The sequence below is a fragment of the Lytechinus pictus genome, chromosome 5, assembly GCF_037042905.1.
Source record: "Lytechinus pictus isolate F3 Inbred chromosome 5, Lp3.0, whole genome shotgun sequence".
NCBI lineage: Eukaryota > Metazoa > Echinodermata > Echinoidea > Temnopleuroida > Toxopneustidae > Lytechinus > Lytechinus pictus.
The window spans coordinates 24,926,196-24,939,175 of NC_087249.1; the positions used below are offsets into that span (position 1 = coordinate 24,926,196).

General features: G+C 35.2%; 1 long non-coding RNA gene across 1 annotated transcript; it reads right to left on the reverse strand.

The window, feature by feature from the left end:
• Positions 1–3,900: 3,900 nt before the first annotated feature.
• On the reverse strand, positions 3,901–9,726 carry LOC129260370 (uncharacterized). Its single transcript, XR_008584536.2, has 3 exons — positions 9,662–9,726; positions 7,302–9,093; positions 3,901–7,143 (listed from the first exon to the last, which is right to left on the reverse strand). It is a non-coding gene; the product is annotated as an uncharacterized LOC129260370 (long non-coding RNA).
• Between the last annotated feature and the right edge of the window lie 3,254 nt (positions 9,727–12,980).

Genomic DNA, 12,980 nt, shown 5'->3' on the forward strand with positions numbered 1-12,980 from the left:
TGTCAAACGTTAATTCAATGAGTTGCATGATTGATACAGCTGAATGATTGGATTCATAACACAGATACACGAGATTCAAAGAGACAATGAAATGAATGAAACAAAAAAGCATTTACCAATATTTTAGTAATGTTTCAAAAATGTCATTAGAAATATGCATCGACCCTGCTCATGCATACACACCGTAAAAATTCATTTTATGGAATTTTCCATGACTCTTTTGCGATGGTTTGTGTTGTAATCTGAGAGAGCCTTCGGCATTTTCAAAAAATTATTTTCAACATGGCACAAATAAGGTCATTACAATAAGACACTCCCTTTCTGTGTTGCTTTTGTGCAGGAGTATTATAGGCTACCTTAACAAAATCTCATGAATTATTCACATACATCAGCCGATTCTTGGGACTAAGTATAAAGCAGATTTGCTGGAAATTCTGGTAACTCCACCATTAATCATAAATTTAATCCTCTTAGGATACATGACCTTAATCTCAGGAGGTTGGTTATGTAAATTCTGATGAGAGCTATAAAGTTAGTCCACTTTCTGAAGACAGAGACGGGATCAAATATACAGCGGAAGGTTTATAAACCTGGAAGCAGATTGATGGTGAGAGCGAGGAGTATGAGGAAGAAAATAAATAATCGATGAGAAGAGGGAGAGGAGACAGAAGGAAAGGGAGGGATTAAATTAGAGAGGGAGGGAAAGAGAGAGTGAAAATAAGCAAAAAGATAGAAAGAGAAAGTGAGAGAGGGATAGGAACAAAAATTGAGAGGGTGATAGGAAAAAAAGATAGAGAGAGTGAGAGAGGAAAGGAGAGGAAGGGAGAAAGACAGAGTGCAAGAGGAGAGAAACAAAGGATGAAAAGGAGGGAGAGAGAGGGGAAGGGGTGGGAGGATTCATGTGATCAAAAAGGAATTAACTACACCCCCCCCCCTAAGTGCTCTTGATTGGAATAGTATACACTAATAGTCATACCATAGACAAGAGATTCAAAGAGATTTTTACTCCAAGCACAAAACAACAGAAATGTAACATTACTCCTTTGATGATGGCATTCTACCCAAATTGCCCTGCATATGAAGAAAGGACAGGATATTCTACACTTTCTAAAGTAAAAAACATAACGATGTACCAACAATACCAATAACGCATTTTGATATTTGCAAATGACTATTTGGCACTTTCCACTGAAGATCGGTAAATAATAACATTTAATAGCTGCTTCAGAAATATCATCACTCAGCATCTTCCATGCAAATTATATCTATTTTTGCTTGACTCTGGATTTGTTTCAATAATTCCCTTCCCACTTTATAATAAATCACTTCCTTTAAGGCATCCCTGAAAACGGGGTTCTCAATATTCATTTGAACCAAACATCAACAAAACCTTCTCAAAATAAGGTCAACATCAATTTCACCACGGCAAGAACCGAAAGGGAGGGAAGTCTTTGCAAGATCCGCTGAAGAATAACAGAGAAACGTGACAAACTTTTACAAAGGGTCTATCTCGGTTAGCTTTCCCAATCATTGTTCTCTTTTCTCTTGCGGGGATGGTTCACGTCTAATTTCCCGTCGGCCTTACCGAGTGGCGCCACAACGTCTGGCTGGCATAGATGACCAGGTTTTGCTAAATGAACTTGATTCAGAAGTGACACGGATTTTGTTGGAGGGCAGTCTCCAAGAAAGAGTTAATGATTTATTCTAATTGTGGATATCACTGAAAAAGCATTCAAGAAAATGAATATGATTTTTTATAGCACAAACTTGTTTATTCCATCCATTGAATAGTTATGTTCAGAATAATTTTGTAAAAATCTATTTAAAAAAATGACACATCGGTGACCTGCTCATGAAATCACTCATTTCCAAAAACAAAACTTATTTCCACAAATACAAAATATATCACATTATCATAAACAACCTTATTTTTCTTCAAAGTTGAAACCTTTCAATCCTTTTAAATGAATTCATCTTAAAAAGGTCTGGAAAAAAATCACTGCTTCTCTATCAGACAATTAGACGTCTGCAACGATCAGTTGAAGTGTGTCCTCAAGAAAACTGGTTAAAGCAATATCATCTTACAAGGAATAAAAACAATTTCCTAAAAAAAATTGTAGCCATCTCATGATGACACAAGACAACTTCAAGCATCTTGTTCCAATGGTAAAAGTATCTCTTTTACAAACATACACTTATATTGCACATAAAACTGAAAGCTTTTTATTCTTTTATTTGTTTGACAGTACTGCATGCATCCTAAAATGAAAGAGATTCTTATGAAATATACTATGCCAGAAGGATGTAAGAGAGTGTGAGGAAGAGATTGCATGGGAGAGATTGTGAGGAAGAAAGATGATAACAGATGAATGGATGGTGGAGAAGAAAAGATGCATGGGAGAGTGAATAAAGACAAATAGATACAGAAAGAGAGAGAGGGGGGGGGGGGAGCGAGCAGAGAGAGGGTGAGAATGAGAAACAGAGAATCAAAGAGAGAGGTCAGGAGAGAGGGAGGGCAGGGTGGAGAAATGAAAGCAAGAAAGAGAGTGGGATCTGAAATGATAAGGTTATGCAAGTCTGCCAATTCTACTCAAAGTAACATGAAGCGAAATAATTGATATTGAAAGATTTGACAAAATAAAGACATCAAAATCATCAGAGTACAAAGCCTTCTTACACCTAATCTGGTCAGAGTTTATCTGTATCAATCCTTTCACAGAGCGTACTTGCATAATATTTATTCTGGTACTTGTATCAATTACCAGACAATTTATACCCTTTTTACACACGCTAAAATTTCCTTAACCCCGTACTATAGGTGGGGCTAAATTGCCATTTAGCCCCACCTATAGTACGGGGTTAAGCTTAGCCCACTTTCTTTTTACACAGCATTTTTGCAAAGTGGGCTAACCCCACCTTTAGTACGGGATTATTTGGCCCTGCAAAAAAGGGTTATCCCAGCAATTGCGGTGCTAAGAGCGATAGTACGGGGTTAAAATCACTAGTGTAAAACGAAAGTGGGCTAAGCTTAACCCCGTACTATAGGTGGGGCTAAATGGCAATTTGGCCCCACCTATAGTACGGGGTTAAGGAAATTGTAGCGTGTGTAAAAAGGTACGAGTGAAGTACTTGTACTACGAATGATCGACAAAAACCACTAGTCCGGGGTTAGCGAGTTTCGTGTGTGAAAAGCAAGCATTCCTTATCCGGGGTTAGCAATAACAATTTGGCATGTGTAAAAAGGAAAAAAATTAGTACGGGGTTAAGGATAGTACGGGGTTAGCGAGTGTCCGGGGCTAAGAAAATCCTGTGTAAAAAGGGTATTAAATGATCGCTCACGCTGAGAAAAGTCTGTTTGGAAATGGTCCACAATTATAATAGTATGTCTGGAAACGTACCTACAAACTATCATATTTTCAACTGTTTTAGGGACCATTCTGTCAGACTGGAGCCAAGACCGCATTAGATGTCAAGGGGCATTTTTTTATGTTATCCATTTTGCGAAATTACATGTAAGATATAGTTAAAAAGGAACAATAATAATAATTTTGGATAAGTTAACATCAGTTTACAAAAGGATATGAGTTCAAACAGACTCTGTATCTGATAACTAAGGAGAATTGCAAGTGCAGTTCTCGAAAAGTATTACTGACATACAGTGAACAGACGCCCATACATCTAAGCTGAAAAAATAATAACATCAACATCATATACAAAAGAGAAAGCATGATTGGCATCTTCTACTAAAATTTCAGGATTTCAATATTGAAAACGTGAAAGACAACGTTATAGAAGCTAGTCAATATTGAAATTGAGACATGCAGACAATGCAAAGACTAATTATATCACGTAAGAGTAGTTACTGTCAGAATATAAATGACCCAGCAGTTTTTTTAATTTCATAATGTGACTTGGTCAGTTGAAAGCAAGTAATTGATGAAATAACATCATACACACTTGGCATTCAAAACTATAATTTTGTTCTGTTTTCAATGCTTAATAATGATATTAATTTTTAAGATACTGGGTACAAACATTCTTAGAAGCAGAAAGGAAGCTACTCAATAGAAAATGAAGGTTAGCAGTATACACACAGTGACGCATAAATCAATGAGAACAATTTAACTTGTCTCAAAATAAGTGTTCAACAAACCAGATACACAAGTGAATACCATTTTCACTGAACTTTTAACAAAGTACTCCTACAAAACATAACTTACACAAGTGCTATTATTCCATCATCAGTAAAAGCAAAAAAGGAAAATTGTTCCACAAGATTTAAAAAAATTTGTCTTTTTTTTTATTCCGACCTATATGAAGTAAAAATAAATGTGGTTTGATCCTAGTCATGCAGGGGTTAAACGATCATTCTTAAATGATCCTACCTAGCTTAAGTGTCCTGATATTTCTGCAGGCATGGACTACCCGACTCTCCTGTATCATCGCTCTTGTTTTATCCCTCGTGGATAGCAAGACATTCACAGACAAGTCCATAGAGAAAACAAATGCCACCTGTCTATGATAAATATTCCATAAATGTTGAGACCGAAAAAACTAGGCCACTATTTCTCAGATCATGCCCGGGTCTAATGGATAATTTGTAGATGCCTTTAACCATCATCTTTTCCTATCTATCATGTCACAGAATGTGTACCCAGGGGGTAAAGAGAGAGAGAAAGAGAGGAGAGAGAGAGAAGAGACAGCAAGACAAAGCAAGAGAGATGGAGTGAAATAGAGAGACAATAAGGAGAGAAAGAGATGCGATTATTTCCCATGTATTTGCGAGAAGACAACATTCAATGTATCTATACCCAGATGTCATGGTACTAAATTACAGCCAACTGTTTTAGTTCAAGGTTTGCATGTACAATATGAACCCAAACAGCAATCGATACAAAATTCTTTACACATGTGTGATCATGGGCGGAAATCCCAGGGGGGACGTGTCCCCCCACCCAAAATAGTAGGGGGGACACAATATCAAATGTCCCCCCTACTATTTCTGATATTTTCTGATGGAAAGAAATACATCATTTTCAAAATCGAAATAAAAACATTTATTTTGGACGAGAATATATATACATATATATATTTTTTTTTTGCTTGTCAAATTTTCCAGCCCCTGGGTGAGATTGTGTGTGATTGAGTGTAGTAAACAGAATTTCAAAATGTTTATCACATTTCCTCTCACAACTACATGTACAATCTTTTAAAAGGTTCACTTTCAAGTAGATGTGGAGCATTAGTAAATCACCTCATTTCAATAAATAGGTAGGCTTAACATATAAATTACAACATACATAAATAAGGGAATGCAATACATTGAAGTCACTACCGTTCACTTCAGGGAAAACAGAAGTCCTTTATAGCTGCAATTCACAAATCTTTTGGTGCAGTCAAGATGGAATGGAAAGAGGAGAAATCTAGCACAGGGATAAATTTGTGATGGTCAGGGACATTACATTTGAAACCTCCATTTCGCTCTGTGACTTTTAGTTTCACTTTTAACATTGATTGCCCTCAAGGCGTACAGGTACGGCATAGTGGGACGTCTTTAAGTAATGGCTTCTTTCTGTCAGGTTCTTGTTTCACCATTGTCATCGAGTAGAAAGCGTACATGGGTGCGTCACTGTCGATTTGAAGGATTTGAAGAAGACACCTGCAGCAGTCATGTTCTCCATGCATTCACAGCATGTTCATCAGATTAGTATAGAAACATACTCCTCTTTTGATTTCTATGTTCTCTACTTAACATAGGTGACCTAATTCTCGTAGTTAATGAGTGAACACAGATATGAGGAAACAGATTTGATTGAATGCTTCAAACTAATGTATGGTAATTCCAAGTTGGTGCACCTCTACAAGTGTGGAAGTAATTTATAGCTGATGAAACCATTAAAAATATCATAGATACAATACATGCATATGTGTTTTGCATTCCACTTTTCACTTTCTATGAAAGGGCAATTCATTATTCTTACTATATTGGTATGGATGTGGTATGGTATAATGAATTTTTAAAGCATTTTGGGTTGAGTAACTGACAGCATTTAAGTCAGAATGCACATTATACACAAATTTTTTCCATAAAGAGTGGTGTCAATCTTACTCTTAAATGCAATTCCAGAGGAATGTCGAGACACAAGATGAATATTCTGTAAGGAACTTACCTAAAGTCAGAGCAATTTTTGGTTTTGTCTTCTAAACGTTGAAATGGGAGGACTAGAATAGAAAAAAGGACTGATTAAGATACATGCTAAGAAGGTATAAAAGTGGCTCTGATTTCTGGTAAGACACCTAGAGCAAGTGCTAATGCCACACAGACAGATATCTTAGGAGTTTAACATGAACACAGCCCTGCACTTTGCAACACCATTTTCTTTTGAATTCCAAATGTCAGACACCTTGCATACGTCAACTGATTTGGCAAACATTCAAAATAGAAACTGGTCAGCAGTACTGTATCTATTGCACAAATGATTGCTGATAAGATTGTATTGAACCATACGAAGGTAGTATTTCTTGGTGAATATTAGAGTGACCAATTGGTCAACTGTGTTATCTGACTGATACCTATGCTCCATTCACAATTACTTGGCAGTAATTATTTCTATTACAATCGATCATTTTGCTTAAAACCCTAGACAACGTACTAACCTAATCCTAAAGTTAACTAAAATACAATACAAGGGCTTTAAACAAAAAGAATGTTTAAGCAAATCTTAACGCAAGATATTATATTGCAGCATTTTTATTCATACAAACCCTCCAATGAGATGAATAAAAAAAAGCAAGTCAAAGAAAGAGAGATGAAAAACTCACATTACCACAGATATGGAAAGCCATGCTTGATTATTTTGATAGACATGCTGATTAAAGATTTGTTCATTCATGCCCATTCTCTAACACATAGATGGTATGTATGATAAGCTAACTGGGAGTAACGAACATGAAACATGATACTGGCAGAGGGAATCTAATTATTCACACAAATACATTGAGAGAATGGTAAATGATTGTGACCGCGAGATGAATGATCATATCTGTTTCCCAGGTGGTCAACATTGGATCTCAGCAGTGGAGTGTTTTGGTTAAGCTTTTTTGTAACTCATTACACCTAAAGTCTCAATAGTCCAGGGGAGCCTTTCATGAAAGGACTTGTCAGACGTTTTATCCGACAAGTACTGTTTTATCCAACAGTTACTATGGTAACAGTGCCTCTCAGCCAATCATTATCAAGGAAAGTTGTCAGACCTGACAATTTGTCGGACAAAAATGTTGATGAAACGCTCCCCAGGAACCAGTAAACACAAAACATAGTAATTGATCACACGAGTCACTCACATGATTGAATGCAAATGATAATAACAGGAATCGATCATAAAGTCAGCTATGTGATCAGTTATGGAGTTTTGTGTCACCAGGCTTTGAAAGGAGTAACAGCGATATCTTCAGCGGTCATTCACACACACAATGTGAGAGGGCCGTCATCTCACGTGGACATGATCAATATTAACATGAAGAAAGAGCCTGTTTTCTCTCTTTGATAATAGCCTTCTAATAATTTAAATATTGTAGTATAGCATCTGTAGGGAATGGCAGTTTCTAATGCCATTGTCAATCTTGCACAAAGCTGCTATACACGTATATAGCAACATCAGGCCATTTGGCATTTTTGTCAGCATGAACTTGCTCACTATCCTGTGATTTCCAGTTCCTTATAAACAAGATAATCATTGTATTTCTGCAACAGCGGTCATCAAACCAACCGATCGTAGCTCCCCGGATGCGTCAGAGGAGAGGTAGAAATCAAATTATGTCTCCACCACTCTTCAACGTTAAAACGTTCGGCTGAAATCTGATCGGCAAAATGCTTAAGTGTCCCATGTCCGGTGTTTAGAAGCAATATAAGCTGTAGTGGAAGCAAGACAAAATATTTATAATTCAAGGATAGGGTTTCGAGGTAAAAAGCTGTCGGTGAGCTCTTTGGATAGAACAAGAGGTACATGTTTCGTTCGTATTGGAGATGACACTCCATGGGAAAGTATATATATTTAAAATACTAAACAAAACTAGTACATCAAAAGAACTATGCATCCGGTTTTCTTGGAATCTTATCAAACAGTGTTACTTGTATAAGCAACGACAATCTCTCTTATTCTGGGTTCCAAGCTAGAACTTTTTTTTCCTGACAGTATTTCACATGTATAGGAGAACTGCTACACTTTCATATTCTATTATGAATGATGTGAATAAAGTATTACAAAGTAAAAGCAGGAATAAATAATAGAGTACATTTCTAGCATGGACAGAAATTCTTCCAGATTTATATATGGGTAAAATTAAAAAAAAACAAATAATTTAGCATAAATAATGTAATTGAAGCTTATAGACATAAAGTAATAAGTCAATTTTTAAGGTACCGGTAGAAAGTAGACAACTTATAAAAACAAAACATGAATACACATAGGAAACCAATGTTTCCTTATCTTGACAAACTGATAAGGACAGTGAAAATAAATTGAAAGAGAAAGAAACATATATTTGGCATAAATATTACATATAGTCAGAAATGCAATACACACAATTGGCATAACACATTAAAATAAAAATGATTGCTGCATTTCAATATACACATGTGCACCATCATAAAATAGACTTTCAACACACCTCTATGTGAAAACAATATTGATATACACATTCTTAATCCATGATATATACCAATAATATCTCTTGCACAACCATAATTCAATATTCCTCGGATCAACCATTTCTCTTTGCCAAGTCCGTTTTTCTTCATTGCTTGGATTCAACACGATCCAGTGAAGTGATTATTTTCCGCAGTTGAAGAAATATACATATTCACATCTATTTCCATATCTATTTATAAATAAGAAGGGGGCGTGTCGTGGGGGGAAGGGTCCAATATGGACTTGATGCGTGTCATTGTATTGTGCAGTTAGCTTGCGCTTGGCAGCATGCGCATCGGTCAACCATCGGTCGAGGTGGAATCAAGTCAAGCTCTTCGTCATCAGGGACCTCATCTAACCGGAAGCCATCTTTCAAGAGTTGCTGTCGTAGGTCTTGAGTCGTCTGCAAGATGGGGAATGTAGAACACAGAAAGGGAAATAACTTGAAAGAGAGGCAACATTACAACCATTTTAAAGGAAACATCATCACTAAAATATGTAATAAATTGAAAACAAAAATTAATTCTAAAGATATTTATAATTCCCATATCTACAAATATGCTTAAAGCATTGCAAAAAAAAAATAGATAAGAGATGAGTGTAAGTACTATCAAAATTAGATTTAATGTACAATAATGAGTAGGCCTATATTTATTATAATAGTACTTTTACAAGTGAAAAATCATAAGTAATAATTTCAAATATCAATAAATGAGTTGATTTTGTGCAAAATACTATGCTTTGACGTAACAATATTTAAGAGAGGTTTTTGCACATAGAAAATGGAAATAGATAAAAAACTTGATCCCTAAATGAAAATCTAATATTTTACATATATAGATTCTACAGATAAATATGCTAATGATTTTGATTCAACATAATCTTATTCTATATCTACATGGTCTGGTGAACAACGACAAAGATTTAGATAATCATCACGATGATTAAAAGAAATCTAAATTTTAACATACCTGTGACGGAGTTGATGATAATGCCACAATATCGAACTCATCTTCACTGTAAAGATAAACATTAAATGACCCAAAAAAAAGAAATTATTCATAAACCCATTTTTATAAAATGAGGAAACAGACATTGCTCTGAAGCAGAACAGTGGCCACATGAAAAATATCCCCTGGGTTCAAAACAATGTCATTGCATTTACATACTCTGATGTCATATCAATACTCATTACCAAGTCTATCAAAGAGAAATGGAACGTTATAAGCTGGTTTCTTTTTAATAAGACAAATCGGCTACAATTAGTGAGAACTAATGCATCAACCAACTCAGCTATATATCAAAGCAATCATTACTGCATAGGTCTGCAAATGATATTCATTGATATTAATTTGAAGATGTAATGCAAAAGTTTTGTATAATGGTAAAACATTTTTTTTACTAGAATAGGAGTTATAGTGATGAACATGGTTACGTCAATCTCCATTTGCATCTAATTTATGCCCATCTAGAATGCTTACCAGTATTCTAAACTGACAAAAAAGTTTATATGAAACTGATGTTTCATGGAAAAGGCGGTGACCAAGGGAGCCCAAATGCAAGATTACTTATCAATGTGTTTAAAAACAGCAAATTTGTGTACGCCAACTGCCAAATAATAAACTCTCAATGCCTTGCTCAGCATAATGGTGCTTCAATGCATTTTTAATCTGCATTTATAAACTTTACGCATTAACAGGCCTCATTTCACAAAGAGTTGAAAGAGACTCTAAATGAAATCTAACTATACAAATTTAGATCAATTGCAGTTTGTACTTGATCTGTGTTTGAATATTGAAAAGTAAAATCTCTTTCTTATTTTTAAATAATAAACCATCCAACTCATCAATTGATACAATACTATTAGATGATGATAGTACAATTTCCATTGTATTAAACAGATTGTACTAGCAGCAATGAAATTAAGATATAAAACAGTTGAATAAAACATAATTTGCACTCCTTCTCTCTTCGCTTGAATGATCGGGGAGGTAAAACCAATCCCTCATCTTTCCCATTTAGGCCATCCCATTCTCTATCTTTTGACACTTATTGCTATGGATTGCCTCACAGTATGCAAAAGCTTGGTCCCAATGGACATATTAAGAGAGTGCTTGGAACATAAATGAAATGTAATACCCTAACCCTCCTGTAACAACTATTCATCATTCGCTTTTGAGAAGGAATCTAACACATAACGAATACATCAAAGCATTGTATCCATTGATGTAACTACCCAAACGTGAAAGAGAAAAAGGCAAATATGTATGATCTATATATTTGTTGAAAATGTGATGTTAGAATATAAGATGTGATCTAAAAGGTTAATATAATACAACTAATACTGATACTAACCCTGAGATAATAACCTTTCAATCATTGACATGATACTTTAAATAGCATTTTGCTCTAGAATCATCAAGTCTCTTGAACAACTGAGAAAAAAAGTCGTTACAATGATAAAAAGTTATAAAAAAAAACCCTGAAAGGTATCCAAGACGCATGAAAAAAATCTGTTTAGGGATCTTTAAACATTCAGTGATATTTCATGAAATTACTTCAATTCATTCACATCTCCTTGAGATACAGTGACCTGTTCATAACCTTGAAAGTCCAGTGAGAGATGAACAACAACCACAGACACCAGTGAGAATTCACTGAGTACTGATATCTAAAAGACCATGTGAGAATGCTAATCACCAGCAGAACTGCTGGAGATGAATGACCAGGGGATGTTTCACAAGACACACTTAACTTTATAACAACGTTGTATATTGTATTGATCAGTAAATGATATGTTATTCGGATCTCTCTTCTCTTTACCTTTACCGCTTTTTCTTCTATTTCTCCCCCCTCTCTCTCTTTGTATATATCTTCTATCTCTCTTTCTACCCTACTGCTCGATATTGCTCGTTTTGACTATTCCATAGCATTGTGGTATATTATTGTATTGAACTGTATCATAATGTATTATTCCAATTCTCTCTTCCTCGATCCTATCTATCTAAATTTTTTTCGTTTATTTCACTCTTCCCCTCTCTCATTTCTTCTTTCCCTCTACTTCTCACTATCTCTCTGTATCTTACTGTGTACCATGTGAATGCCTCCATCGTTGTTCGAATTTATTTGTAATGTATTTTAGATATTTAATGTTATAATCATTATATTACTGTATCGAACAGTAATATATATAATAATGTATTATGATTGTAATGTATAATGTACTCTGATTTATGTATCATGTAATAATGTAATTTTAACCTGCCGGCCAACCTTATAGGTTGCCGGGCCTGGTTCTTGTTATTCTTGATCTTTAATAAAGACATGATGTACTACTACGCGTACACGATATGAAACACAATCCTATTGATCAATATGCAGTAATGCGTGTCCTCTTCGCATGATCTGTCCAATGCGGTCATGCCTTTTGTAATGCACGCAGCTAGGCATTTCAGTGCGACTCTAAGTCATACTTAAATCTTTTTGAAACACACCCACCAGTAGAAATCACTGTAACATCACAATAATGCCCATGAAAAACACTCAAAATTTAATCATTTGCTTGGTGAGGAGTCATCATTGTTGAGTTTGACTGTAGCAGATCATCTGCAGGATGCTAAAACCATATCTTTAAATTAAAAGAAAAGTGTGGTAAGCTCAGAAAAAAAGCTCTCTATTTTAGAGTTTATAACAAATTTTTACTAACCTTCTTTTGCCTTGAAAGAGTACTTACTCTACAGAAAAATATTCAGGCAATTTGAGGTTGGTACTTGCTACCATTACCATAACTTTAATACAGCATTTTTGAGCTCTCCTCAGATTGTTGACATTTTCAAAGTTCCAATAGCCCATCAATGATATTGTTGCCTGGGCGACAAGACCTAGCTTATATCTCAAATTTTGAGAGTATTTTATTTCAGTAATGAGTTAAAATGATATCCAGTCCAATTGTCAAATCTCTCTTTGAAGAGATGCGACTTGCCATGTAAAATGGATGTCAATTCCTAACATACAGTGTTGAAGCAGCCACTATAAATTTCAAAACTTAGAAGATGCAAGGATTAATTGCCCCGGCAGATATAATGACCATTTTTGCAAAACTCTTGAAACATATTCCATAGATAGCAAAAAGCTGTTGGCATTTATTGAAGAAAAAACATTTCCCTCTCACTTCCTTCCTCTCTGTCACTCTTTTCCCCTATTAATGGTCTCTAAAAATGGATTTAAAAATGAAACACCAACGATGATTAAATTCTTGCCTCATATTTTAAGGAAGAAGTCTTAAAGCGT